Source organism: Heterodontus francisci, unplaced genomic scaffold (genome assembly GCF_036365525.1).
Source record: "Heterodontus francisci isolate sHetFra1 unplaced genomic scaffold, sHetFra1.hap1 HAP1_SCAFFOLD_240, whole genome shotgun sequence".
Taxonomy (NCBI): Eukaryota; Metazoa; Chordata; class Chondrichthyes; order Heterodontiformes; family Heterodontidae; genus Heterodontus; species Heterodontus francisci.
The window spans coordinates 1,980,329-2,008,309 of NW_027140128.1; positions in this window are offsets into that span (position 1 = coordinate 1,980,329).

The window sequence follows — 27,981 nt, forward strand, 5'->3', positions numbered from 1 at the left end:
TGTAATGCATGACTTGATCTAACGTCTGATGTACATTATTGGGATTCATAGGATCATAGGAAATAGTGGCATTAGGCCATTCAGCCCATCGAGCCTGCTCCAACATTCAAACAGATCGTGACTGATCATCTACCTCTACGCCATTTTTCCCTGCTATCTCCATATCCCTTGATCTTGTTAGTATTTAGAAATCTATCGATTTCTGTCTTGAATATGTTCAATGATTGATCTTCCACAGCCCTCTGGGATAAAGAATTCCACAGAGTTCCCACCCTCTGAGTAAGGAAATTCCTGCTCATCTCAGTCTCAAATGGCCTTCCCTTATTCTGAGACTGTGTCCCCTTGTTCGAGACTCACTAGAAAGAGCAATCATCCTATCCATATCTACCCTGTGACACCCTGGAAGAACTTTGTCTGTTTCAATGAGATCACCTCTCATTCTTCAAAACTCTAGAGAATTTAGGCCCAGTTTCTGCAGTCTCTCAAAATAAGACAATCCCACCATCCTAGGGGATGAGACCGGTGAATCTCTGTTCCACTCCCTCTATGACAAGTCTATCCTTCCTTAGATAAGGAAACCAAAATTGTGCAGAATACTCCAGGTGCAGTCTCATCTAGACTTCATACATCTTTACTCATGTACTCAAATACGCTTTCAATGAAGCCAACATACCATTTGCCTTCCTAATTGCTTGCTGCACCTGCATACTAGCTTTTAGTGTCTCATGAACAAGGACACCCAGGTGCCTTTGGACATCGACACTTCCCAGCCTCTCACCATTTAAGAAATACTCTGTCTTTCTGTTAATTCTACCAAAGTGGAGAACTTCACATTTATTCACATTATATTCCATCTGCCATGTTCTTGCCCATTCATTTAACCTGTCCAAATCCCCTTGAAGCCTCCTTGCATTCATTCTGTACCTTTCAATCAGGTAATTTTTGTTTGTTCTATTTCCGATTTAATATTTAAAATGTGGCCATGGTGACAGAGGTTATTTAGAACTGATGGTGGGCTTGTTTTTGGACTGTGATTGATGTATCAACCTGTAATCTGTACTGAATTGGAGTGAAATAGAAACAACTTCTGTCTCTCCTGCTGTTGTTAGACTGTTGGATTGAAAATGTGTCTCTCGACTTTGGGATCAGTGTCTGTCTGACTACTTCTTTTGTTTGCTCCAGTGGAACTGATGAGCTGGCAGTATCTCTGTGCTTTAGGAGTGATCCTGTACCGACTGTGTGTTGGAACGAGATCACTGCACTTTTCCTTGTGTCCAAGAATCACCACATCCATTCAGGTTCCTTCGTGTATTTTCCTGCAGGAATGAAAGAACTGGTGAGGTAGAAGATACAAAAGCGAACAATGTAATCATCCCAATAATAATCATTATGAACAATCACAAAATGAAAACCAGGAACACAAACAGTGTCAGTGTCTGACTCCACTGCAGTATTGCAGTATTCAGCTTCTGTTTACCAGGTGTTTGCAGTGGTTTTACAACAAGTTTGTGACATTCAGAAACAACACAAGCCCTGCACTGCTCAATGACTGGGACTGTCCGATAGAGCAGCGACCTTTACACAGTCACATTTCTATTTCAACGGAAAACAAGCAGCCACTATTTAAAATGTGCCTTTCACACTTCTCACCTGGTGTCTGCAATAAATGCTCTTTGTCTAACTGTCCACATCGTTGTTGTGCGGCTAATTTTCACCCCACTGTTCACGATCCAACAAACAGTGAGAGACTGGAACTAAAGCAGGAAAATTCCCTCTCCTTTGGGTGGTGAAATTGTCACTGATTTTCAATAGTGATTTCTTCCCATTGTGTCTCCCTGAGCCTGGACAGACACTGTCCGAGAATGAACTCTCCCTTCCCCATGTCCCCGGCTCACTCCATGTTCCAGGAGCAGCTCCTGCTCCACAGTGTCTGTTACAAACGGATATGGTTCGGAAGGGCTGGGGCGTGCACCAAAACATGGGAGGAGCGAGTAGCCAATGTACGACAAAAGTTGGGCATGTGGGGGCAGCGATCTCTCTCCATTGTGGGTAAGTAGCTGGTCATCAGGTGCGAGGCGCTCACGTTGTTGCTCTACGTGGTGCAGGTCTGGCCCATACCCCACTCCTGTGCCGTGGCAGTCACCCGAGCCATTTTCCGCTTCGTCTGGGGATCTAAAATGGACCGGGTCCGGAGGGACACGATGTTCAAATCTCTGGACAATTGCGGGAAAAATGTACCCAACGTGGCCCTCATCCTGATGACCACCTTCGTGTGCGGCTGCATCAAGCTGTGTGTAGATCCCCAGTCCGCAAACACCAAGTGTCACTCCGTGCTGAGGTTCTATATGTCCCTGGTGTTGCGAAGGATGGGCCTGGTACATTGCCGCGGAACGCTGCATGCAGTTGGGTGGTGTCGTAACACCTATCCTTTGTGGAGCAGTTTCTGCGGGCAAACACCATTGACCACCGGTCCATCAGGCAGTGGTCTGCACGGAATGTCCTCAAGGCCCTCCGGGAAAAGGAAACGGTGGATCCTGACGGATGATTCCCCCAGTAGACCGTCAAAGTCATTTGGCGGAATGCCTCATCACCAGAACTTTCAAACAAGCACCAAGACGTAGCTTAGCTGGTGGTGAGAAGGGCCCTCCCCGTCAGATCCTTCATGCACACCCGAAGTTTCGCCCCCTCCGCACAGTGCCCCCGCGTTGGCTGTGGTGGGGAAGCGATGGTCGCCCACCTCCTCCTGGAATGTGCCCTTGCAAAGCAGGTGTGGAAAGAGATGCAGTGGTTTTCGTCAAGGTTCATCCCAAGCAGCTCTGTAACACAGGAGTCTGTGCTCTACGGGCTGTTCCCAGGGACGCACACCGAGACAATCATCAACTGCTGCTGGAGGACTATCAATTCGGTGAAAGACCCCTTTGGTCTGCCCGAAACTTGCTGGTCTTCCAGCGCAAAGAGTTGTCCACCACCGAATGTTGCAGACTGGCACATTCCAAGGTCCAGGACTACGTGCTGAAGGACGCACTAAAGCTTGGGGCAGCCGCAGCAAAGGCTCAATGGGGAAAGACCACAGTGTAAGGTTCCCCCACCAAGCTGGACTGAGGGGCTGGATCCATGGGAAACCCCTCGAACTGGATCGTTAATATTCTCAATTGCTGTAAATGTAAAACTGTAATTGACATGACAATTGTGAAACTGAAGGGTTGGGAAGAAACTCATGACAGTATTGAAGGAAACTGACCACCCTTGCAATGTTTGTATTTTTTGGTGCTGTTTGGAAACTGTTTGGCAATGTAATTTTTAAAGATTTTTATGAATTAAGTATATTTTGGAAATAAAAAGAAAGTCTGTTACAAACACTCCCCGACTCCCCCTCAACTTCCCGACACACAATGCTAATCTCTGAGCACATCTGCAGACACGCTCCCAAAGCAGTGGCTGCTGGAAGCAGATGCTGTTTTGTTCCCTTCCCCCGGGTCCGGGAAGTCTCCATTAGCAGCTGATTTAAAGCATCTTCACCTGAATGAGTGAATGGCCTCACAGACTGGGTTGGGGAAAGAATGCGCATGCGCTCCACTCCTCATTGTGACGTCCCACCGGGGGCGGGGCTATGTCGCGCGTGCGCAGATCTTTGCAGCAATTCAGCATTCAAACATCAATGGGAACTTTCCCCATTTCACCCTCATCAAAGTCCCAAAGAAAGTGAAGAGGGGCTTGGACTGGAGGGAGGGAGTGGCGGGGTAGGGGGAACCTATAACCCAGAAAGCTGCCCACTTGCCCCATTTAGATGCTCAATTTGCGGTCATTCCCTGCAGGGGGTTTGTTATTATTGAGCCCCTCCTGGTCAAACAATCCGATAGAAAGAGGGGAGAAAGGAGGGAGCCGTTGTGTTTGCTGGGACCTTGGAGAATTCATTTCAGCAGCAAAAGTCCCGGGTTATATTAACCCGAGTGAAACACGCTCTCAGTGAGAGGAAAACCGAACGGCCCTTTTCATCTTTTCATTGGAAACAAAGTAGAGCCGGGAGTGCGGCGAGCAGAGCAGACACACAAGCTCAATGACAGGAGAGCTCGGCCGTCCCTGAGTTTCAGCTCCCGGCTCTTACATTTCCTCATCCACACTGTCTTTACTGTGGATGTTCAGGGGTTCCTTGACGGATCTGAGGACTGTATCCATTAAACATTCTGAGCCAGGAGATCCACACACTCTCTGTTATCAAGATGTATGGGCAGGAATGTTTCAAAACTTTGTCTATTAAATCATTGTATTGTTCACAGAACTAATGAGGCAATCGGTTCATTATTCAGGCCTTGAACTTGGTTTGGGTAGACCGAAAACTGAGAGGTCCAGCACCTTTCCACTTCTTCACTAACATAACTGATTTTTTTGATGAAGTAACAGAAAAGGTTGATGAAGGGAAAGCAATGGATGTTGTCTATATGGATTTTAAGAAAGCGTTTGACAAACTACCACATAACAGGCTGGGTAACAAAACTGAGGCTCCTGGAATAGGAGGGTCAGTATCTGCTTGGGTTAAAAAATGGATGAAATATCAAGAAAAGCGAGTTGTGGTATTTGGTTGTTTTTCAGAATGGAAGATGGTGAACAGTGATGTCCACAAGGGTAAGTGTCAGGCCCACCATATATATAAATGATTTGACTATTGGAATCACAGAATCACTGAATTGTTACTGCACAGAAGGAGGCCATTTGGCCCATCGTGTCTGCACTGACTCTCCAAATGAGCAATTCACCTCATGTCACTTCCCCTTCCTCTCCCCATTATCCTGCACATTCTTCCTTTTCAGATAACAGTCTAATTCCCCTTTTAATGCTTCAATTGAACCTGCCTCCATCACATTCTCAGGCAGTTCATACTTTAACCACTCGCTGTGTGAAAAAGTTTTACCCCATGTCGCTTTTGCTTCTTTTACCAAATACTTTACATCTGTGCCCTCTCATTCTCGATCCTTTCACAAGTGGAAACAGTTTCTCCCTATCCATTCTGTCCACACCCTCATCATTTTGAATACCACTATGAAATCTCCTCTTAGCCTTCTTTTCTCCAAGGAAAACAGTCCTAACCTTTTCCAATCTATCTTCATAACTGAAATTCCTCATCCGTGGAACAATTCTTATGAATCTTTTCCATAATCTCTCCAATGCCTTCATATCTTTCCTAAAGTGTGGCACCCAGAACGGGACGCAGTACTTCAGCTGAGGCTAGTGTCTTGTACAATAGAACATAGAACATTCCAGCGCAGTACAGGCCCTTCGGCCCTCGATGTTGCGCCGACCTGTGAAACCATCTGACCGACACTATTCCATTTTCATCCATATGTCTATCCAATGACCACTTAAATGCCGTTAAATTTGTCGAGTCTACTACTGTTGCAGGTAGGGCGTCCCACGCCCCTACTACTCTCTGAGTAAAGAAACTACCTCTGACATCTGTCCTATATCTATCACCCCTCAACTTAATGCTATGTCCCCTCGTGTCTGCCATCACCATCCGAGGAAAAAGACTCTCACTATCCACCCTATCTCACCCTCTGATTATCTTATATGTCTCTATTAAGTCACCTCTCCTCCTTCTCTCTAACGAAAACAACCTCAAGTCCCTCAGCCTTTCCTCGTAAGACCTTCCCTCCATACCAGGCAACATCTTAGTAAATCTCCTCTGCACCCTTTCCAAAGCTTCCACATCCTTCCTATAATGTGGTGACCAGAACTGCACGCAATACTCCAAGTGTGGCCGCACCAGAGTTCTGTACAGCTGCAGCATGACCTCGTGGCTCCGAAACTCGATCCCCCTACTAATAAAAGCTAACACACCATATGCCTTCTTAACAGCCCTATTAACCTGGGTGGCAACTTTCAGGGATTTATGTACCTGGACACCAAGATCTCTCTGCTCATCTACACTACCAAGAATCTTCCCATTGGCCCAGTACTCTGCATTCCTGTTACTCCTTCCAAAGTGAATCACCTCACACTTTTCCGCATTAAACTCCATTTGCCATCTCTCAGCCTAGCTCTGCAGCCTATCTATGTCCCTCTGTAACCGACACCATCCTTCGGCACTATGCACAACTCCACCGACCTTCGTGTCATCTGCAAATTTACTAACCCACCCTTCTACACCCTCATCCAGGTCATTTATAAAAATGACAAACAGCAGTGGCCCCAAAACAGATCCTTGCGGTACACCACTAGTAACTAAACTCCAGGATGGACATTAACCATCAACCACCACCCTCTGTCTTCGTTCAGCTAGCCAATTTCTCATCCAAAGCACTAAATCACCTTCAATCCCATACTTCCGTATTTTCTGCAATAGCCTACCGTGGGGAACCTTATCAAACGCCTTACTGAAATCCATATACACCACATCCACGGCTTTACCGTCATCCACCTGTTTGGTCACCTTCTCAAAAAACTCAATAAGGTTTGTGAGGCACGACCTACCCATCACAAAACTGTGCTGAGTTTCGCTAATGAACTTATTCTTTTCAAGATTATTATAAATCCTATCTCTTATAACCTTTTCCAACATTTTATCCACAACCGAAGTAAGGCTCACAGGTCTATAATTACCAGGGCTGTCTCTACTCCCCTTCTTGAACAAGGGGACAACGTTTGCTATCCTCCAGTCTTCCGGCACTATTCCTGTTGACAATGACGACATAAAGATCAAGGACAAAGGATCTGCAATCTCCTCCCTGGCTTCCCAGAGAATCCTAGGATAAATCCCATCTGGCCCAGGGGACTTATCTATTTTCACACTTTCCAAAATTGCTAACACCTCCTCCTTGTGAACCTCAATCCCATCTAGCCTAGTAGTCTGTATCTCAGTATTCTCCTCGACAACATTTTCTTTCTCTACTGTAAATACTGACGAAAAATATTCATTTAACACTTCCCCTATCTCCTCTGATTCCACACACAACTTCCCACTATTATCCTTGATTGGCCCTAATTTAACTCGAGTCATTCTTTTATTCCTGATATACCAAAAGAAAGCCTTAGGGTTTTCCTTGATCCTATCCGCCAATGACTTCTCGTGTCCTCTCCTCGCTCTTCTTAGCTCTCCCTTTCGATCCTTCCTGGCTAGCTTGTAACTCTCAAGCGCCCTAACTGAGCCTTCACGTCTCATCCTAACATAAGCCTTCTTCTTCCTCTTGACAAGTGCTTCAACTTCTTTAGTAAACCTCGCTCGACAACTTCCTCCCTGCCTGACAGGTACATACTTATCAAGGACACGCAGTAGCTGCTCCTTGAATAAGCTCCACATTTCGATTGTGCCCATCCCCTGCAGTTTCCTTCCCCATCCTCCGCATCCTAAATCTTGCCTAATCGCATCATAGTTTCCTTTCCCCCAGCTACAATTCTTGCCCTGCGATATATACCTGTCCCTGCCCATTGCTAAAGTAAACCTAACCGAATTGTGATCACTGTCACCAAAGTGCTCACCTACATCTAAATCTAACACCTGGCCGGGTTCATTACCCAGTACCAAATCCAATGCGGCATCGCCTCTGGTTGGCCTGTCTACATACTGTGTCAGAAAACCCTCCTGCACACACTGGACAAAAACTGACCCATCTAAAGTACTCGAACTGTAGTATTTCCAGTCAATATTTGGAAAGTTAAAGTCCCACATAACAACTACCGTGTTACTCTCGCTCCTGTCGAGAATCATCTTCGCTATCCTTTCCTCTACATCTCTGGAACTATTCAGAGGTCTATAGAAAACTCCCAACAGGGTGACCTCTCCTCTCCTGTTTCTAACCTCGGCCCATACTACCTCAGTAGACGAGTCCTCAAACGTCCTTTCTGCCGCCGTAATACTCTCCTTGATTAACAATGCCACACCCCCCCCCTCTTTTACCATCTTCTCTGTTCTTACTGAAACATCTAAATCCCGGAACCTGCAACATCCATTCCTGTCCCTGCTCTACCCATGTCTCCGAAATGGCCACAACATCGGGATCCCAGGTACCAACCCATGCTGCAAGTTCACCCACCTTATTCCGGATGCTCCTGGCGTTGAAGTAGACACACTTTAAACCAAGTTCTTGCTTGCCAGTGCCCTCTTGCGTCCTTGTAACCTTATCCATGACCTCACTACTCTCAACATCCTGTACACTGGAACTACAATTTAGTTTCCCATTCCCCTGCTGAATTAGTTTAAACCCCCCCCCCGCCCCCGAAGCGCACTAGCAAATCTCCCCCCTCCCAGGATATTGGAACCCCTCTGGTTCAAGTGAAGACCATGCTGTTTGTAGAGGTCCCACCTACCCCAGAAAGAGCCCCAATTGTCCAGGAAACCAAAACTCCCTCCTACCCCATCCCTGCAGCCACGTGTTCAACTCCTCTCTCTCCCTATTCCTCGCTTCGCTATCACGTGGCACGGGCAACAACCCAGAGATAACAACTCTGTTTGTTCTCGCTCTAAGCTTCCACCCTAGCTCCCTGAATTTCTACCTTAAATCCCCATCTCTCTTCCTACCTATGTCGTTGGTGCCTATGTGGACCACGACTTGGGGCTGCTCCCCCTCCCCCTTAAGGATCCCAAAAACACGATCCGAGACATCACGAACCCTGGCACCTGGGAGGCAACACACCAACCGTGAGTCTCTCTCGTTCCCACAGAACCTCCTATCTGTTGCCCTAACTATGGAGTCCCCAATGAATAATGCTCTGCTCCTCTTCCCCCTTCCCTTCTAAGCAACAGGGACAGACTCTGTGCCAGAGACCTGTACCCCATTGCTTACCCCTGGTAAGTCGTCCCCCGCAACAGTATCCAAAACGGTATACCTGTTGTTGAGGGAAACGGCCACAGGGGATCCCTGCACTGCCTGTTGGTTCCCTCTCCTTCCCCTGACGGTAACCCATCTACCTACTTCTTTTACCTGATGTGTGACTACCTCCCCATAACTCCTCTCAATAACCCCCTCCGCCTCTCGAATGATCCGAAGTTCATCCAGCTCCAGCTCCAGTTCCCTAACGCGGTTCTCGAGGAGCTGGAGTTGGGTGCACCTCCCGCAGATGCAGTCAGCAGGGACACTCTTGGCGACCCTTACCTCCAACATTCTGCAGGAGGAACATTCAACTGCCTTAACCTCCATTCCCACTATTCTAAATTCCCAACAGATCTACTGAAAACCAAAAAAAAAAGACAAAACTTGTTAGCTTAGCAATCCAATGGACAGAACTTTTTTTTTGGTTAGAGGAAGAGGATGGGTGGGAGACACTACCCGAATAGGGTTTCGGGTAAAGCAACCGCCCAAATATGTAACCTCACTTACCCAGCAGTCCCGCGTGCGCTCCGCCTATACACGAGAAATGGCTTCCGATTTCAACATGACCTCCTTGTTCTTGTACTCTATGCCTCTATCACTAAAGCCGAGGATTATGTATGCTTTATTAACCACTCTCTCAACCAATGACATGTAACCCCAGGTCTCTCTGCTCCTGCACCCCCTTTAGAATTGTACCCTTTATTCTATATTGTCACTCCATGTTCTTCCTACCGAAATGAATCAATTCACATTTCTCTGCATTGAACTTCACCTGTCATCTGTCCTCCCATTCCACCAACTTGTCTATGTCGTTTTGAAGTTCTGCACTATCATCCTTACAGTTCACAATGCTTCCAATTTTTGTATCATCCATAAACTTTGAAATTCTGCCCTGTACACCAAGTCATTACTATATATCAGGAAAGGCAAGGTTCCCAACACTGACTCCTGGGGAACTCCACTACAAACCTTCCTCTAGCCAGAAGAACATCCATTGCTCACTACTCTTTGTTTTCTGTCACTCAGAAAATTTCCATATCCATGTTACTACTGTCCCTTTTATTCCATGAGTTATAACTTTGCTCACAAGTCTGTTGTGTTGCATTGTATCAAACTCCTTTTGAAAGTCAATAAAAGCAAAATACTGCAGATGCTAGAAATCTGAAATATAAATAAAAAGTGCTGGAAATACTCAGCAGGTCAGGCAGCATTTGTGGAGAGAGAAACTGAGTTAATGGTTCAGGTCAGTGACCTTTCAGATGCTGCCAGACCTTTTGAAAGTCCATGTACACCACATCAACAGCATTGCCCTCATCATCCCTCTCTGTTACCTCATCAAAAAACTCCAGCAGGACAGTTAAACATGATTTTCCCTTAAGAAATCCATGCTAGCTTTCTTGAATTAACCCACATTTGTCCATGGGACTATTAATTTTGTCCCGAATTATTCTTTCAAGAAGTTTTCCCACCACCGAAATTGAACTGACTGGGGAGTGAGACGAGGTGATTTGCTCTAACAGAGAGCCAGCACGGGTTCGACAGGCCGAATGGCCTCCTTCTGTGCTGTAGCCATTCTATGATTGTATGATTCCAGCAAGAACTGTTGGTGGAGAGGCAGTGATGCAGGAATGGGTTGACAGAAAGGGGAAAGTCTGGGCTGGTGTGTGTTCGGGTTAGTGAATAAAGCTGATTTGGAAGCTGTGTTCCAAATTGAAGTGTTTACTGGAAGTAAGAAGTTGATGTAATTAGAGAGTAAAACGTGTTAAGACGAAGCGTGGTGTGATTGGGGATAGCAGTAAATATAGCGTTGGTGAATTATTTCTGTTAATAAACTTCCACTGCACCCTCTGCTGCAGGCTGCTGTTTATATCCAGCTGTGTATTAGTGCTGTGTGTTAACTAGATAAATGTTTGTTTGAACGCTGTTTAGAAAGCAATAGCATTGCACTCAAACAGTCCCAGACACAGCAACACACGTACAAAAGCAAAATACTGCGGATGCTGGAAATCTGAAACAGAAACAGAAAATGCTTGAAATAGTCAGCAGGTCTGGCAGCATCTGTGGAGAAAAAACAAAGTAAATGTGAGCAAAGGAAACAGACCTGAACTGTTAACTGTTTCTCTCTGCACAGATGCTGCCAGACCTACTGAGCATTTCCAGCATTTTCTGTTTTTATTACAGCAACACCTCTGATCAGCAGTAGCGGTGATAGTGCGAGCCTGGGGGCAGCCGGGAAGGTACGTTTCACTATAAAGTACTTTCCTGGCGATTCGGCGGACGCGGACACGGGGACTGCTGGGTAAGTGAACTTATATATTCGGGCAGTGGCTAAACCCGAATTACTACACGTGCAGTGTCTCCCACCCATCCTCCTCCTCCAACCAAAAAAAAGGACTCTTGTGTGGAGGGTTTGGTAAGGTAAGGTTTTCCTTTATATTTTTTTATTCTCTGTTGTCAATTTCGAGCAGAGGGGATGGAAGCTGGGGCAGTTGCATGCTCCTCTTGCAGGATGTGGGAGGTAAGGGTCACCACTTGAGTCCCTGCTGACTTCACCTGTGAGAAGTGCACCCAACTCCAGCTCCACACAGACCGCGTTAGGGAACTGGAGCTGGAGCTGGATGAACTTCGGATCATGCGGGAGGCAGAGGGGATGATAGAGAGCAGTTATAGGGAAGTACTGACGCCGAAGTCACAGGATAAAGGTAGCTGGGTGACCGTAAGGGGAGGGAAAGGGAATAGGCGCACAGTGCAGGGATCCCCTGTGGCCGTTCCCCTCAATAATAAGTATACCATTTTGGATACAGTTGGGGGGGGACCTACCAGGGGAAAGTCACAGCGGCCAGGTCTCTGGCACTGAGCCTGGCTCTGCGGCTCAGAAGTGAAGGGTGGAGAATAGGAGAGTGATAGTGATAGGAGATTCAATGGTTCGAGGAACAGACAGGAGATTCTGTGGTCGCGAACGAGACTCCCGGATGGTATGTTGCCAGGGTCAGGGATGTCTTGGATCGAGTCTACAGGATTCTTAAGGGGGAGGGGGAGCAGCCAGAAGTCGTGGTACATATCGGTACCAATGACATAGCGAGGAAAAGGGATGAGGACCTGAAAAGCGAATATAGGAGTTCGGTTGGAAGCTAAAAGGCAGGACAGGCAGAGTAGTAATCTCAGAATTGATACCGGTGCCACGTGCTAGTGAGGCTAGAAACAGAGAGCGAGTGCAGCTGAACACGTGGCTACAGAACTGGAGCAGGAGGGAGGGCTTCAGTTATGTGGATCATTGGCATACCTTCTGGGGAAGGTGGGACCTGTACAAGAAGGACGGGTTGCATCTGAACTGGAGGGGCACCAATATCCTGGGCGGGAGGTTTCCTAGAGCTCTTCGGGAGGGTTTAAACTAGTTTGGCAGGGGGATGGGAACCGGAGCTATGGATAAGTGGATGGGGTAGCTGTTGAACAGGCAGATACAGAGTGCAGAGAGTCTGTGAGGAAGGTTAGACAGTTGACAGGGCAAAGTTTCAGCCAGTATGATGGGTTGACGTGTGTCTATTTTAATGCAAGAAGTGTCAGGAATAAGGGTGATGAACTTAGAGCATGGATCAGTACTTCGAGCTAGGATGTTGTGGCCATTACAGAGACGTGGATATCACAGGGGCAGGAATGGATGTTGGATGTTCCGGGGTTTAGATGTTTCAAAAGGAATAGGGAGGGAGGTAAAAGAAGTGGGGGAGTGGCATTGTTAATCAGGGATAGTATCACAGCTGCAGAAAGGGAGGTAATCGAGGAGGGTTTGTCTACTGAGTCATTATGGGTGGAAGTCAGAAACAGGAAAGGAGCAGTCACTTTATTGGGAGTTTTCTATAGACCCCCCAATAGCAACAGAGACACGGAGGAACAGATTGGGAGGCAGATTTTGGAAAGGTGCAGAAGTAACAGGGTTGTTGTCATGGGTGACTTCAACTTCCCTAATATTGATTGGAACCTCCTCAGTGCAAATAGTTTGGATGGAGCAGTTTTTGTCAGGTGTGTCCAGGAAGGTTTCCTGACTCAATATGTAGATAAGCCGAATAGAAGGGAGGCTATGTTGGATTTGGTGCTTGGCAACGAATCAGGCCAGGTGGCAGATCTCTCGGTGGGAGAGCATTTCGGTGATAGTGATCACAATTCCCTGACTTTTACTATAGTCATGGAGAGGGACAGGAGCGGACGGGATGGGAAAATATTTAATTCTGGAGGGGGAATTACAATGCTATTCGGCAGGAACTGGGGTGCATAAATTGGGAACAGATGTTCTCAGGGAAATGCACGACAGAAATGTGGAGGTTGCTTCGGGAGCACTTGCTGCGACTGCTGGATAGGTTTGTCCTGATGAGGCAAGGAAGGGATGGTAGGGTGAAGGAACCTTGGATGACAAGAAATGTGGAACAGCTATTTAAGAGGAAGAAGGAAGCTTACTTAAGGTTGAGGAAGCAAGGATCAGACAGGGCTCTAGAGGGTTACCAGGTAGCCAGGAAGGAACTGAAGAATGGACTTAGGAGAGCTAGAAGGGGACATGAAAAAGTCTTGGCGGGTAGGATAAAGGAAAATCCCAATGCGTTCTACACTTATGTGAGGAACAAGAGGATGGCCAGAGTGAGGGTAGGGCCGATCAGGGATAGTGGAGGGAACTTGTGCCTGGAGTCGGAGGAGGTAGGGGAGGTCCTAAATGAATACTTTGCTTCAGTGTTCACTAGTGAGAGGGAACTGGTCGTTTGTGAGGACAGCGTGAAACAGGCTGATATGCTCAAACAGGTTGATGTTAAGAGGGAGGATGTGCTAGAAATTTTGAAAGACATGAGGACAGATAAGTCCCTGGGGCCAGACGGGATATACCCAAGGATATTAAGGGAAGCGAGGGAAGAGATTGCCGCGCCTTTGGCGATGATCTTTGTGTCCTCACTGTCCACTGGAGTAGTACCAGATGATTGGAGGGTGGCAAATGTTATTCCCTTGTTCAAGAAAGGGAATTACAGACCAGTCAGTCTTACGTAGGTAGTGGGCAAATTATTCGAGAGGATTCTGAGAGACAGGATTTATGATTAGTTGGAAAAGCATAGCTTTATTAGAGACAGTCAGCATGGCTTTGTGAGAGGCAGGTCATGCCTCACAAGCCTTACTGAATTCTTTGAAGATGTGACAAAACACATTGATGAAGGAAGAGCAGTGGATGTGGTGTATATGGATTTCAGCAAGGCGTTTAATAAGGTTCCCCATGGTAGGCTCATTCAGAAAGTAAGGAGGCATGGGATACAGGGAAAGTTGGCTGTATGGATACAGAATTGGCTGGCCCATAGAAGACAGAGGGTGGTAGTAGATGGAAAGTATTCAGCCTGGAGCTCGGTGACCAGTGGTGTTCCACAGGGATCTGTTCTGGGACCTCTGCTCTTTGTGATTTTTATAAATGACTTGGATGAGGAAGTGGAAGTCTGGGTTAGCAAGTTTGCCGATGACACGAAGGTTGCTGGAGTTGTGGATAGTGTGGAAGGCTGTTGTAGGTTGCAACGGGACATTGACAGGATGCAGAGCTGGGCTGAGAAGTGGCAGATGGAGTTCAACCTGGAAAAGTATGAAGTGATTCATTTTGGAAGGTCGAATTTGAATGCAGAATACAGGCTAAAAGACAGGATTCTTGGGAGTGTGGAGGAACAGAGGGATCTTGGGGCCCATGTCCAAAGATTGCTCAAAGTTGCCACCCAAGTTGATAGGGTTGTTAAGAAGGCGTATGGTGTGTTGGCTTTCATTAACAGGGGGATTGAGTTTAAGAGCCGTGAGGTTATGCTGCAGCTCTATAAAGCCCTGGTTAGACCACACTTGGAATATTGTGTTCAGCTCTGGTCGTCTCATTATAGGAAGGATGTGGAAGCTTTAGAGAGGGTGCAGAGGAGATTTATCAGGATGCTGCCTGGACTGGAGGGCATGTCCTACGAAGAAAGATTGAGGGAGCTGGGGCTTTTCCCATTGGGACGAAGAAGGATGAGAGATGACTTGATAGAGGGGTACAAGATGATGAGAGGCATCGATAGAGTGGATAGCCAGAGACTTTTTCCCAGGGCGGAAAGAGCTATCACCAGGGGGCATAATTTTAAGGTGATGGAGGAAGGTTTCGGGGAGATGTCAGAGGTAGGTTCTTTCCACAGAGAGTGTTGCGTGCCAGCGGTGGCAGGAGAAGCAGATACATTAGGGACATTTAAGCGTCTCTTGGATAGGTACATGGATGATCGTAGAATGAAGGGTATGTCGGTAGTTTTGATCTTAGAGTAGGTTAAAGGTTCGGCACAACATCGTGGGCCGAAGGGCCTGGACTGTGCTGTACTGTTCTATGTTCTATGTTCTATAACACAGGTGTTGGGAGGCTCAACCTGGCAACGCAATGTTAGAAACGACGCTGAGTAACACCATCGACAACGGGACAGAGAGAAAAACACACAGAAAACTAATAGACTGTGAGGAAGCAAAAGTGAGGAACGGAGAGAGACAGACAGACAACGAAACTGAGATGGAGAAACAAGGCATTTGTATGATTGTATTCTCCCTGTTGTGTAACTGTATTTCCTGTTGTGTAAATATGTTTTCTGTTGTGTAAAGGTGTATCCTGTTGTTGTGTAAAGGTTTTCCCTGTTATTGTTTTATTTTCTGTGACTGACCGTCTCCTCACTGTGACCATTTGCCCTGGTTTTATTGTGGCCAACATCACCATCTGGTGGTGGAGAGGAGGCTCTGCAGGAAGGGGTTGACAAAGTGGGAGAGACTCAGCTGGTCCGTGTTTGCAGCTTGTGTTCGTGTGAGCACAAGTGATTTGTTACGGATTGATGTGTTCACTGGAAGGAAAAAGCTGATCGCAATCGAGCGCATCTTGTTATTATGGGGAAACACTTGATGCTTTGAACGTGAACTGCTTGCGTTATTACCAAACATAAACTGTGGAGAATGGTTTCGATCGATCGACCTCTGGGTTATGGGTCCAGCACGCTTCCGTTGCGGCACTCTGCTTACTACCACTTTACATTTTAGCTGCCTGTTAGTGAAATATGCTCATTTCCCCAATGTTTTTATAAAAATAGGATTGTAGTCGGATTTCTCAAGAATCCCGGACTCAGCAAACACACGTGCTGACGGACTCACCCTCACTGCACAATGACACAAGGACACTGAGTAACAGCACCGACAATGAGGCAGACAGAGAAAGACACACAGAAAACCAGGAAGACATCATTCGGACCCAGAAAGGAACAGACAGAGAAAGACACACAGAAAAAAAGGAAGATATTATCAGGACCCAGAAGGGAACAGACAGAGAAAGGTACTGAGCAAACCAGCAAAAGACAGCGAAAGACTGATGATTTATGTAATTGTGTTCTCTGTTGTGTAAAGATGTCCCTTGTGTTCTTTTAAAGATATTTCCTGCTGTGTAATATGTTCTCTGTTGTGTTACTGTATTCGCTGTTGTGCAAAGATGTTCTCTGTTATTGTGCAAAATGGGTCCCTGTTGGGTAAAGATCTTCTCAGTTGTGTAAATATGATTCGTCTTGTGTAAAAGTGTTCCGGGTTGTTTAAATATGTTCCCTGCTCTGTAATGTAGAGCTGAGTCTGCACTAATGGAATTGCTACAGTATCTTCCAGTCTGATACTGTATGAGGGCTGGAATATGATCCAAAGCACAGTCTATACAAATTGAATTGCTAATGTATCTTTTATTTTCACAATCCGGGGGAGTTTTAAACTGAATTCTCAGTTTGTATCTCAGGTCATACTATCTTTCAGATTCTCTCAATCTGATATCGCACTTGAGATTTAGACTTAAGAAAGGATGTACTGGCATTGGAGGAGTTCAAAAGCGATTCACTCAGCTGATTCCTGGGATGAATGGGCTGACTTATGAAGAACGGCTAAACAGGTTATTCATTCGTGTTTAGAAGAATGAGGGGTGATCTTTTTGAAACGTACAAGATTCTGAGGGGGCTTAATAGGGTGAAGAAGGGTCTCTGACCTGAAACATTAACTCTGCTTCTCTCTTCACAGATGCTGCCAGACCTGCTGAGTATTTCCAGCATTTCTTGTTTTTATTAACAGGGTCGATGTTGAGAAGATGTTTCCACTAGTGGGGGAATCTCAAACTAGGTGGCATAGTTACAGAATAAGGGGACACTCATTTAAAACTAAGATACAAAGGAATTTCTTCTCTCAGAGGGTAGTGAATGTCTGGAATTCTCTACCCCAGTCAGTATTGGAGGCTAAATCACTGAAAGTATTTAAAGAGGATGTAAATAGATTTTTGAAATATTGGAGAGTTGAGGGCTATGAAGAGCTGGCATGAAAGAGGAGTTGAGGTCTGGGGCAGATCAGCCATGATCTTACTGAATGGCGGGGCAGGTTTGAGGGGCCGAATGGCCTACTCCTGCTCCTATTTCTTCTGTTCTTATGTTATGTTATATCTAATGTATATGTCAGGATGCACTATGGGAATTAATGCTGAAACTTATAAACTCATAACGTGTGTAAATATTGGGCTGGTATTTAACTTGAATCTCAGAGTACATTATTGTGGTTAATTCTGTAAGTTTGAAAAGGGAACTCTGTGCCATAATGAAAACAAGAAATGCTGGAAATACTCAGCAGGTCTGGCAGCATCTGTACAGAGAGAAGCAGAGTTAACGTTTCAGGTCAGTGACCTTTCAGATGCTGCCAGACCTTTTGAAAGTCCATGTACACCACATCAACAGCATTGCCCTCATCAACCCTCTCTGTTACCTCATCAGAAAACTCCATCAGGACAGTTAAACATGATTTTCCCTGAAGGTTTCCATGCTGGATTTCTTGAATTAACCCACATTTGTCCATGGGACTTTTAATTTTGTCCCGAATTATTCTTTCAAGAAGTTTTCCCACCTCCAAAATTGAAGTGACTGGGGAGTGAAATGAGGTGAGTTGCTCCAACAGAGAGCCAGCACGCGTTCGACAGGCCGAATGGCCTGCTTCTGTGCTGTAGCCATTCTATGATTGTATGATTCTGGCAACAACTGTTGGTGGAGAGGCAGTGATGCAGGAATGGGTTGACAGAAAGGGGAAAGTGTGGGCTGGTGTGTGTTCGGGTTTGTGAATAACGGTGATTTGGAAGCAGTGTTCCAAATTGAAGTGTTTATTGGAAGGAAGAAGTTGATGTAAATAAAGAGTAAAACGTGTTAAGACGAAGCGTGGTGTGATTGTGGATAGCAGTAAATATATTGCTGGTGAATTATTTGTGTTAATAAACTTCCACTGCGTCCCCTGCTGCAGGCTGCTGTTTATATCCAGCTGTGTATTAGTGCTGTGTGTTAGCGAGATAAATGTTTGTTTCAATGCTGTTTATAAAGCAATAGCATTGCACTCAAACAATCCCAGACATAGCAACACACGTACAAAAGCATAATACTGCAGATGCTGGAAATCTGAAATGTAAACAGAAAATGCTTGAAATGCTCAGCAGGTCTGGCAGCATCTGTGGAGAGAGAACAAAGTTAATGTGAGCTACGGAAACAGACCTGAACTGTAAACTGTTTCTCTCTGCACAGATGCTCCCAGACCAACTGAGCATTTCCAGCATTTTCTGTTTTTATTACAGCAACACAGGTGTTGGGAGGCTCAGCCTGGCTACACAATGTTACAAGGACGCTGAGTAACACCATCGATAACGGGACAGAGAGAAAAACACACAGAAAACCAAGAATAGACTGTGAGGAAGCAAAAGTGGGGGACAGAGAGAGAGAGACAACGAGACTGAGATGGAGACACAAGGCATTTGTATGATTGTATTCTCCCTGTTGTTTAAAGGTATTTCCTGCTGTGTAAATATGTTTTCTGTTGTGTAAAGATGTACCCTGTTGTTGTGTAAAGGTTTTCCCTGTTATTGTTATATTTTCTGTTACTGACCGTCTCCTCACGGTGACCATTTGCCCTGGTTTTATTGTGGCCAACATCACCATCTGGTGTTGGAGAGGAGGCTCTGCAGGAAGGGCTTGACAAAGTGGGAGAGACTCGGCTGGTCCGTGTTTGCAGCTTGTGTTCGTGTGAGCAAAAGTGATTTGTTACTGATTGAAGTGTTCACTGGAAAGAAGAAGCTGATTGCAATAGAGTGCCTTTGGAAGCATCTTGTTATTATGGGTAAATACTTGATGTTTTGAAAGTGAACTGTTTGTATTATTACCAAACATAAATAGCAGAGAATGGTTTCTATCCATCGACCTCTGGGTTATGGGCCCAGCACGTTTCCGCTGCGCCACTCTGCTAACTGCTATTTTACATTTCAGCTGCCCATTCGTGAAATATGTTCATTTCCCCAATGTTTTTATGAAAATAGGATTGTAGTCGGATTTCTCAAGAATCCCGGACTCAGCAACACACGTGCTGACGGACTCACCATCACTGCACAATGACACAAGGACACTGAGTAACAGCACCGACAATGAGGCAGACAGAGAAAGACACACAGAAAACCAGGAAGAGATTATCCGGACCCAGAAATGAACAGACAAAGTTATTGAGCAAACCAGCAAGAGACAGCGAGAGACTGATGAACACCACTTGGAGGGAGCACTGAGGGTGGCAAGGGCACAGAACGGACTCTGGCTGGGGGATTTCAATGTCCATCACCATGAGTGGCTCGGTAGCACCACTACTGACCATGCTGGACGATTCCTAACGGAGATAGCTGCTCGATTGGGTCTGCAGTAGGTGGTGAGGGAACTAACAAGAGGGAAAAACATACTTGACCTCATCCTCACCAATCTGCTTGCCGCAGATGCATCAGTCCATGACAGTATTGGTAGGAGTGACCACTGCACAGTCCTTGTGGAGATGATGTCCCGTCTTCACATTGAGGATACCCTCTATCGTGTTGTGTGACACTACCACTGTGCTAAATGGGATAGATTTTGAACAGAACTAGCAATGTATAACTGGGCATCCATGAGGTGCTGTGGACCATTAGCAGCAGCAGAATTGTAGTCAACCACATTCTATAAACTCATGGCCCGGCATATTCCCCCACTCTAACATTACCAACAAGCTGGGGGATCAACCCTAATTCAATGAAGAGTGCAGGAGGGCATGCCAGGAGCAGCACCAGGCATACCTTGAAATGAGGCGTCAGCCTGATGAAGCTACAGCCCAGGACTACTTTCATGCCAAACAGCAGAAGCAGCATGTAATAGACAGGGCTAAGTGATCCCACAACCAACGGATCAGATCTACACCCTGCCACATCCAATGATGAATGGTGGTGGACAATTAAACAACCAACAGGAGGAGGTGGCTCCACAAATATCCCCAACCTCAATGATGGGGGAGCCCAGCACATCAGTGCAAAAGATAAGGATGAAGAATTTGAAACAATCTGCAGTCGGAAGTGCCGGGTTGATGATCCATCTCGGCCTCCTTCTGAAGTCCCCAGCATCACAGATGCCAGTCTTCAGCCAATTCGATTCACTCAACGTGATATCAAGAAACGACCAAAGGCACTGGATACAGCAAAGGCTACGGGCCCTGACAATATTCCAGCAATAGTACTGAAGACCTGTGCTCCAGAACTTGCTGCGCCCCTAGCCAAGCTGTTCCAGTACAGCTACAATACTGGCATCTACCCGGTAATGTGGAAAATTGCCCAGGTATGTCCTGTACACAAATAGCAGGACAACTCCAACCCAGCCAATTGCTGCCTCATCAGTCTGCTCTCAATCATCAGTATAGTGATGGAAGATGTCATCGACGGGGCACTTGCTTTGCAATAACCTGTTCAGTGACGCTCAGTTGGGTTCCGCCAGGGCCATTCAGCTCCTGACCTCATTACAGCCTTGGTTCAGACAAGGACAAAAGAGCTGAACTCAAGAGGTGAGAGTGTCTTCCCTTGACATCAAGGTAGCATTTGACTGAGTATGGCATCAAGGAGCCAGAGCAAAACTGGAGTCAATGGGAATCAAGAGGAAAACTCTCCACTGGTTGGTACCGTACCTAGCACAAAGGAAAATGGTTGTGATTGTTGGAGGTCAATCATCTCAGCTCCAGGACATTACTGCTGGAGTTCCTCAGGGTAGTATCCTCGGCCCAACCTTCTTCACTACTTCATCAGTGACCTTCCTTCAATCATAAGGTCAGAAATGGGGATGTTCACTGATGATTGCAAAATTTAGCACCATTCGCGACTCCTCAGATATTGAAGCAGTCCATGTAGAAATGCAGCAAGACCTGGACAATATCCAGGCTTGGGCTGATAAGTGGCAAGTAACATTCGCGCCACACAAGTGCCAGGCAATGACCATCTCGAACAAGAGAGAATCTAACGATCTGCCATTGACATTCAACGGCATTACGATCGCTGAATCCCCCATTATCAACTTCCTGGGGGTTCCCATTGACCAGAAACGGAACTGGAGTAGCCTTATAAATAGTGTGACTACATGAGCTGGTCAGAAGGTAGGAAGCATGCGGTGAGTAACTCACCTCCTGACTCCCCAAGCCTGTCCACCATTTACAAGGCACAAGTCTGGAGTGTGATGGAATACTATCCACTTGCCCGGATGGGTGCAGCTCCAACAACATTCAAGAAGCTCGACACCATCCAGGACAAAGCAACACGCTTGATTAGCACCCCGTCCACAACATTCACTCCCTTCACCAGTGACGTACAGTGGCAGCAGTGTGTACCATCGACAAGATGCACTGCAACAATGCACCAAGGCTACTCAGGCAGCACCTTCCAAACCTGCATCCTCTACTGCCTAGAAGGACAAGGGCAGCAGATGCATGGGAACACCACCACCTGAAAGTACTCCTCCAAGCTACACATCATCCTGACTTGGAACTATATCGCCATTCCTTCACTGTCGCTGGGTCAAAATCCTGGAACTCCCTTCCTAATAGCACTGTGGGTGTACCTACCCCACACGGACTGCAGTGTTTCAAGAAGGAAGCTCACCACCACCTTCTCATGGGCAATTAGGGATGGACAATAAATGCTGGCCTGGCTGGCGACGTCCACATCCCATGAAACAAATAATTAAATGCAATAACAGCTCATCTCAATTCCTAGTATTTCTAAATCCCACCAGTCCAACATAAGCTGAACAATTATTGCATGTTGTGATTGACGGTCTGGTCTGTAAACTGCACTGTGTCACAGATTGCTGACATTTGCTAACTGGAAGTGAGAACTGCAAAATCGGGTCAGTAGTTCACATAGTCTGTCAGAGTGAAAGAATAAGGCAATGTGAGGTAATAGAATTTGTCTATAAATGTTACACTCATATTGCTTTATATTTTTATATTGAAAATAAAAGTAATCATTTCATGAAAATAGTGACATGTTGTCCAGACTTTGGTAGCCAGTTGTTTTTGTCTTGCACTCAGCAGGGCAATCCGCAAGAATACCAATTTAAGGGAAAACAACAACTTTCTTCTGTATGAGAAGAGAGTGCTGATTGGTTGGCAAGTGAACTGTGATTGGTTGAGGCATTGCCATTCAGAATGCATCAGTTTATGGTAACTGACAGATAACTGCCCAGCTTTGTTTGAAATTTAAACCAGGCAGCTTGACTCTGATTGGTCAAGGCATTGCCCTGTGGAATGAGCCAGTGAATGGCTGTCACTTATTTTGTTTAGCTGAAACTGGCACAAAGTGTGTGCATGTTCTTTCTGTCTGCAAAGAACAGGGCCCTGTGTATTAATATATGTAGCTTACAGTACACACCAATGAACCACACTGCGAGCCCTACTGACAGTCTTAAATCGGTTGTCTGTAATTCTTAGCACATTGAGAATTATTCAGCAAATGTTGTCCTCTTGTGGAATCACATCTCATGTTGGATACTGTGTTTTGAGTTTTGCAAGCATGGGTTGGTTGGGTAGGGCCCATTGCGAACAGCGGAAGGGACATGTTATTTGATACAATCCGCCAGTTTTGGGATGTACGGTCTAGAAACCTAGCATCACACTGGTATTGAAATTCATATATCACGTTACTTATTTTGCTTGACAGCAGCATCCTGTTAGTGGTGAACACCACACTTGTTGCTCCTGCATAGTAACAGCAGGAAACAGCGAGCTTCACCTGTCACTCAAATACTGGGGATATATTACCTTTCCAGGGTAATTTGAGGGAGACTGGGCACTTTTCAGGGCTCAAAATGACGTCCTTCAGCCCGTTTATAAGTTTGTGTGATATACAGTGAGAAATGATCTGATCAGTGTAGCCATTGTAATGCAGGATGTCTTTGATTCGCCCGATTTCAGCATCAAGCTTGCATGGTGAGCAAATGGCTCAGCCCTATTTATGAGGTTGTCGACAAGACCAATCTTATAGCCCGTGGAACTGTAAGAATCCCAACGCGTGTATTGACCAGTGAAGGTAGGTTTGCGGTCGACCGTGGTAGAAAACCACTTAGGAGATTTCTCAACTAGTACATCAAGGAAAGGGAGCTCGTTTGACTGCTCCATTCCCAAGGTGAATTTGAGTGTAGGATGGAGCCCATGAAGACGTGCAAGGAAATTATTTTATGCAGCTGCGGATTCAAATATAGCAAACGTATCATCTACATATTGGAAATATGCAAGAGGTAGGAGGTTAGGTGTCATTCCCTTAAAAACAGGTTTGTCATGGAATCCAACAAAGATGTTTGTGAGAGCTGGGCATAGAGGTGATCCCATGGCAACACCAGCGATACATGGTGTCAATAAAACTGAACTGAACTCAACTGTGCAAGTTGCCGAGTTCATAAGTTCAATGAATACGGATTCACACAATGGTGACGGGTCTGGATCGCCATGATATAGCACTGCAGTGCAAATATCTATGGCTTCCTGAAGTGGTGCATTGGTGAATAGGCTAGCAATGTCAAATGACACATGGACACGGCATTGCTATCGATATGCAAGTCCTGTATGGTCTTCGCAAATGTGAAGGAATCTTTCACTGTGTATGTGGAGAACTTGCTCAAAAACTGGTTGTAACAATTTGCCCAATCATTTGGCAAATTCATTTCTGGATACTATTTACATCACTTCAAATAAAGAAAACACAGCGACACAAAGAATTGAGCACAACGCTGAAAGTTTCACAGCAAATAGTCGAATGGGAAAAGGATGAAATACAGAAAGAAAAAGCCAAAAATACTGAAAACACTCAGCCAGTCCGGAAACAAATGTGGAGAAGAGAAGCTCGGGTTAATGGTCCAGTTCTGTGACCCTTCACTAGACCTGAAACATTGCTGCTCCCTTCCTCTCTCCACAGATACTGCTGGGACTGCTGAGTGTTTCCAGAATCTTCTGTTATTATTCAGATTTCCAGTGTGTGCAGTATTTCTCTTTTTGAAAACAAAATATTCCCTGAGAGGAATGGAACTTTACATAAAAAATAGGAGTGGGCCATTCGGCCCATCGAAATAGCTCTGCCATTCAATAAGATCACAGCTGATCTCCTACATCAACTCTATCTTACCACACTAGCACAGATCCCTTGATTCCCTTAGTATCCAAAAACCTATCGATCTCTCTCTTGGATATACCCAATGACTGAGCATCCACAGCTCTAGAGTCATCGAGAGATACAGCACTGAAACATGCCTTTCGGACCACCGAGTCTGTGCCGACCAACAACCACCCATTTATACTAATCCTACATTCATCCCATATTCCCTACCACATTCCCACCATTCTCCTACCACCTATCTACACTAGGGGCAATTTACAATGGCCAATTTACCTATCAATCTGCAAGACTTTGTCTGTGGGAGGAAACCGGAGCACCCGGCGGAAACCCACGGGGTCACAGAGAGAACTTGCAAACTCCACACAGGCAATACCCTGAACGGAACCGAGGTCACTGGAGCTGTGAGGCTGCGGTGCTAACCACTGTGCGTGGAGAATTCCAAAGATTCACAATGCTTTGAGTGAAAAAAAATTCTCCTCTTCTCAGTCCTGAATGATTGAGCCATTTATACTGAGACTGTGATCTCTAGTTCTAGAATCCCCAGCCAGAGGAAACATCCTCCCAGCATTTACCCTGTTAAATCCCTTAAGATTTTTAGGTGCCAGTGAGATTATCTCTCACTCTTCTAAATTCTGAGGAATATTTCTTTTTTATTTCCAAAATATACTTTCGTCATAAAAATCTGCAAAAATTACATTGCCAAACAGTTTCAAAACAGCACCAAAAATACAAACATTGCAAGGGAGATCAGTTTCCTTCAATACTGTCATGAGTTTCTTCACAACCCTGCCGTTTCACAATTGTCATGCCAATTACAGTTTTACATTTACAGCAATTGAGAATATTAACGACACAGTTCAAGGGGTTTCCCATGGATCCAGCCCCTCAGTCCAGCTTGGTGGGGGGACCTTACACTGTGGTCTTTCCCCATTGAGCCTTTGCTGCGGCTGCCCCAAGCTTTAGTGCATCCCTCAGCACGTAGTCCTGGACCTTGGAATGTGCCAGTCTGCAACATTCGGTAGTGGACAACTCTTTGCGCTGGAAGACCTGCAAGTTTCGGGCAGACCAAAGGGCGTCTTTCACCGAATTGATAGTCCTCCAGCAGCAGTTGATGTTTGTCTCGGTGTGCGTCCCTGGGAACAGCCCGTAGAGCACAGACTCCTGTGTTACAGAGCTGCTTGGGATGAACCTTGACAAAAACCACTGCATAGATGGGGTATAGATTAAATTGTCCTTGACAGAGGACAAAGGATCGGCACAACATTGTGGGCCGAAGGGCCTGTTCTGTGCTGTATGTTCTATGTTCTATCTCTTTCCACACCTGCTTTGCAAAGGCACATTCCAGGAGGAGGTGGGCGACCGTCTCTTCCCCACCACAGCCAACGCGGGGGCACTGTGCGGAGGGGGCGAGACTTCGGGTGTGCATGAAAGATCTGACGGGGAGGGCCCTTCTCACCACCAGCCAAGCTACGTCTTGGTGCTTGTTTGAAAGTTCTGGTGATGAGGCATTCCGCCAAATGACTATGATGGTCTGCTCGGGGACCCATCCAACAGGATCCACCGTCTCCTTTTCCCGTAGGGCCTTGAGGACATTCCGTGCAGACCACTGCCTGATGGACCGGTGGTCAAAGGTGTTTTCCCGCAGAAACTGCTCCACGAAGGATAGGTGGTACGGCACGGCCCAACTGCATGGAGCGTTCCGCGGCAATGTGACCAGGCCCATTCTTCACAACACCGGGGACAGATAGAACCTCAGCACGTAGTGACACTTGGAGTTTGTGTACTGGAGGTCCACACACAGCTTGATGCAGCCGCACACGAAGGTGGTCATCAGGCTGAGGGCCACGTTGGGTACGTTTTTCCTGCCCTTGTCCAGAGATTTGAACATCGTGTCCCTCCGGACCCGGTCCATTTGAGATCCCCAGATGAAGCAGAAAATGGCTCGTGTGACTGCCACAGCGCAGGAGTGGGGTATGGGCCAGACCTGCATCACGGAGAGCAAAAACGTGAGCGCCTCGCACCTGATGACCAGGTTCTTACCCACAATGGAGAGAGATCGGTGCCCCCACATGCCCAACTTTTGTCTTACCTTGGCGACTCGCTCCTCCCAGGTTTTGGTGCACGGCCCCCCCCTTCCGAACCATATCCCCAGCACCTTCAGGTAATCTGACCTGACGGTGAAGGGGACAAAGGATCGGTCAGCCCAGTTCCCAAAGAACATGGCCTCGCTCTTGCCGTGGTTAACTTTGGCTCCCAAGGCCAGTTCGAACTGGTCGCAGATGCTCATCAGTCTGCGCACGGACAGCGGATCCGAACAGAAGACGGCGACGTCATCCATGTGCAGGGAGGTTTTAACCTGAGTGCCTCTGCTGCCTGGGATTGTTACCCCTCTTATGCTCGCATCCTTCCTTATAGACTCAGCAAATGGTTCAATACAGCAAACAAACAAGACAGGGGAGAGAGGGCAGCCCTGTCTGACTCCAGATTGGATCGGGAAACTTTCCGATTCCCACCTGTTGATTCTGAGGAACATCGGCCTCGTCGACTCAATCTCTTCTCATAGGACAATCCCCTCATCCCAGGAAGCAATCGAGTGACACTTTGATACACTTCCTTTAAGGCAAGTATATCCTTCCTTAGGTCAGGGGAACCAAAACTGTAACAGTGCTCCAGGTGTGATCTCACCAAGGCTCTGTCTAATTGCAGTCAAACTTCTTTATTCTTATAAAAACTCTTCACAATGTTAAACACAACTATTAACTGCCCCATTAACATCTCTGCTCTAAGAACAAGGACCCCAGCTTCACACACCCCAGACCCCTATTCTTTCCACATTAGCTGAACTCCTGCATCTCTGATACATTCCAGTAAATCTCCTCTGCGCCCTCTCTAAGGCCTTGCCATTCCTGCTAAAGTGTGGAACATGGAATTAGACACAGTGCTCTAGCTGAGGCCTATAACCAGTGAGATTTATAAAGGTTCAGCCTCAATTCCTTGTCTGTGTCCCGTACTCCCTTTTCTGGTTTCTGACTCTGAGCTGTTGAAACTGCCTGAATAAACATTTCCACCCAATAAAGCGCTCAGAATGTGAGAAGGGACAAAGTGAGTGACCAAGTACATCAACTCCAAGTAAAACTCCACCATGTAGTGAAAACACTCGAAACAAAACGGCTCTTTTAAGAGCCACCCACAATCTCTCTGAAAAAGCTGCACGAACATCTCTCTGGAATTGGTTTATTTAATGGTTTTTAATGCTCAGTAACTCTCTGGAACTTTCTCACTCTCTTTGTGTTTTCTGTTTCAATCTGGTATGGAGATTCTGGGAAGATGAGTTTCACTGCCTGGGAGGATCTTTGTGGTTTTCCTGCAGAAACACATAACAAAGTCTCTTTTCAGAGTCACCCACCGCCTTATAGGGACAGCAGTGACATGGGAACGGGAGCTGGGGTGTGTTTTATGCCGGAAATATCAGTTAATTATTTATGTTGTGCTCTCGTTATATTCCAATCTCTGAATTGAGCCTTTCCACCGTACCAGGGTTATGGGGAGAGTTTTCATCGTTTCTTTTCCAAACGTACAGACAATGTTATAAAGTTGCTGATTTACCCAGATGGCGGATTCTCCCCTCACAGTGAAAAGTAACGTCGCACCTTCACATCTGCCCATTGTTTCATAATTGAGTAATTAGTC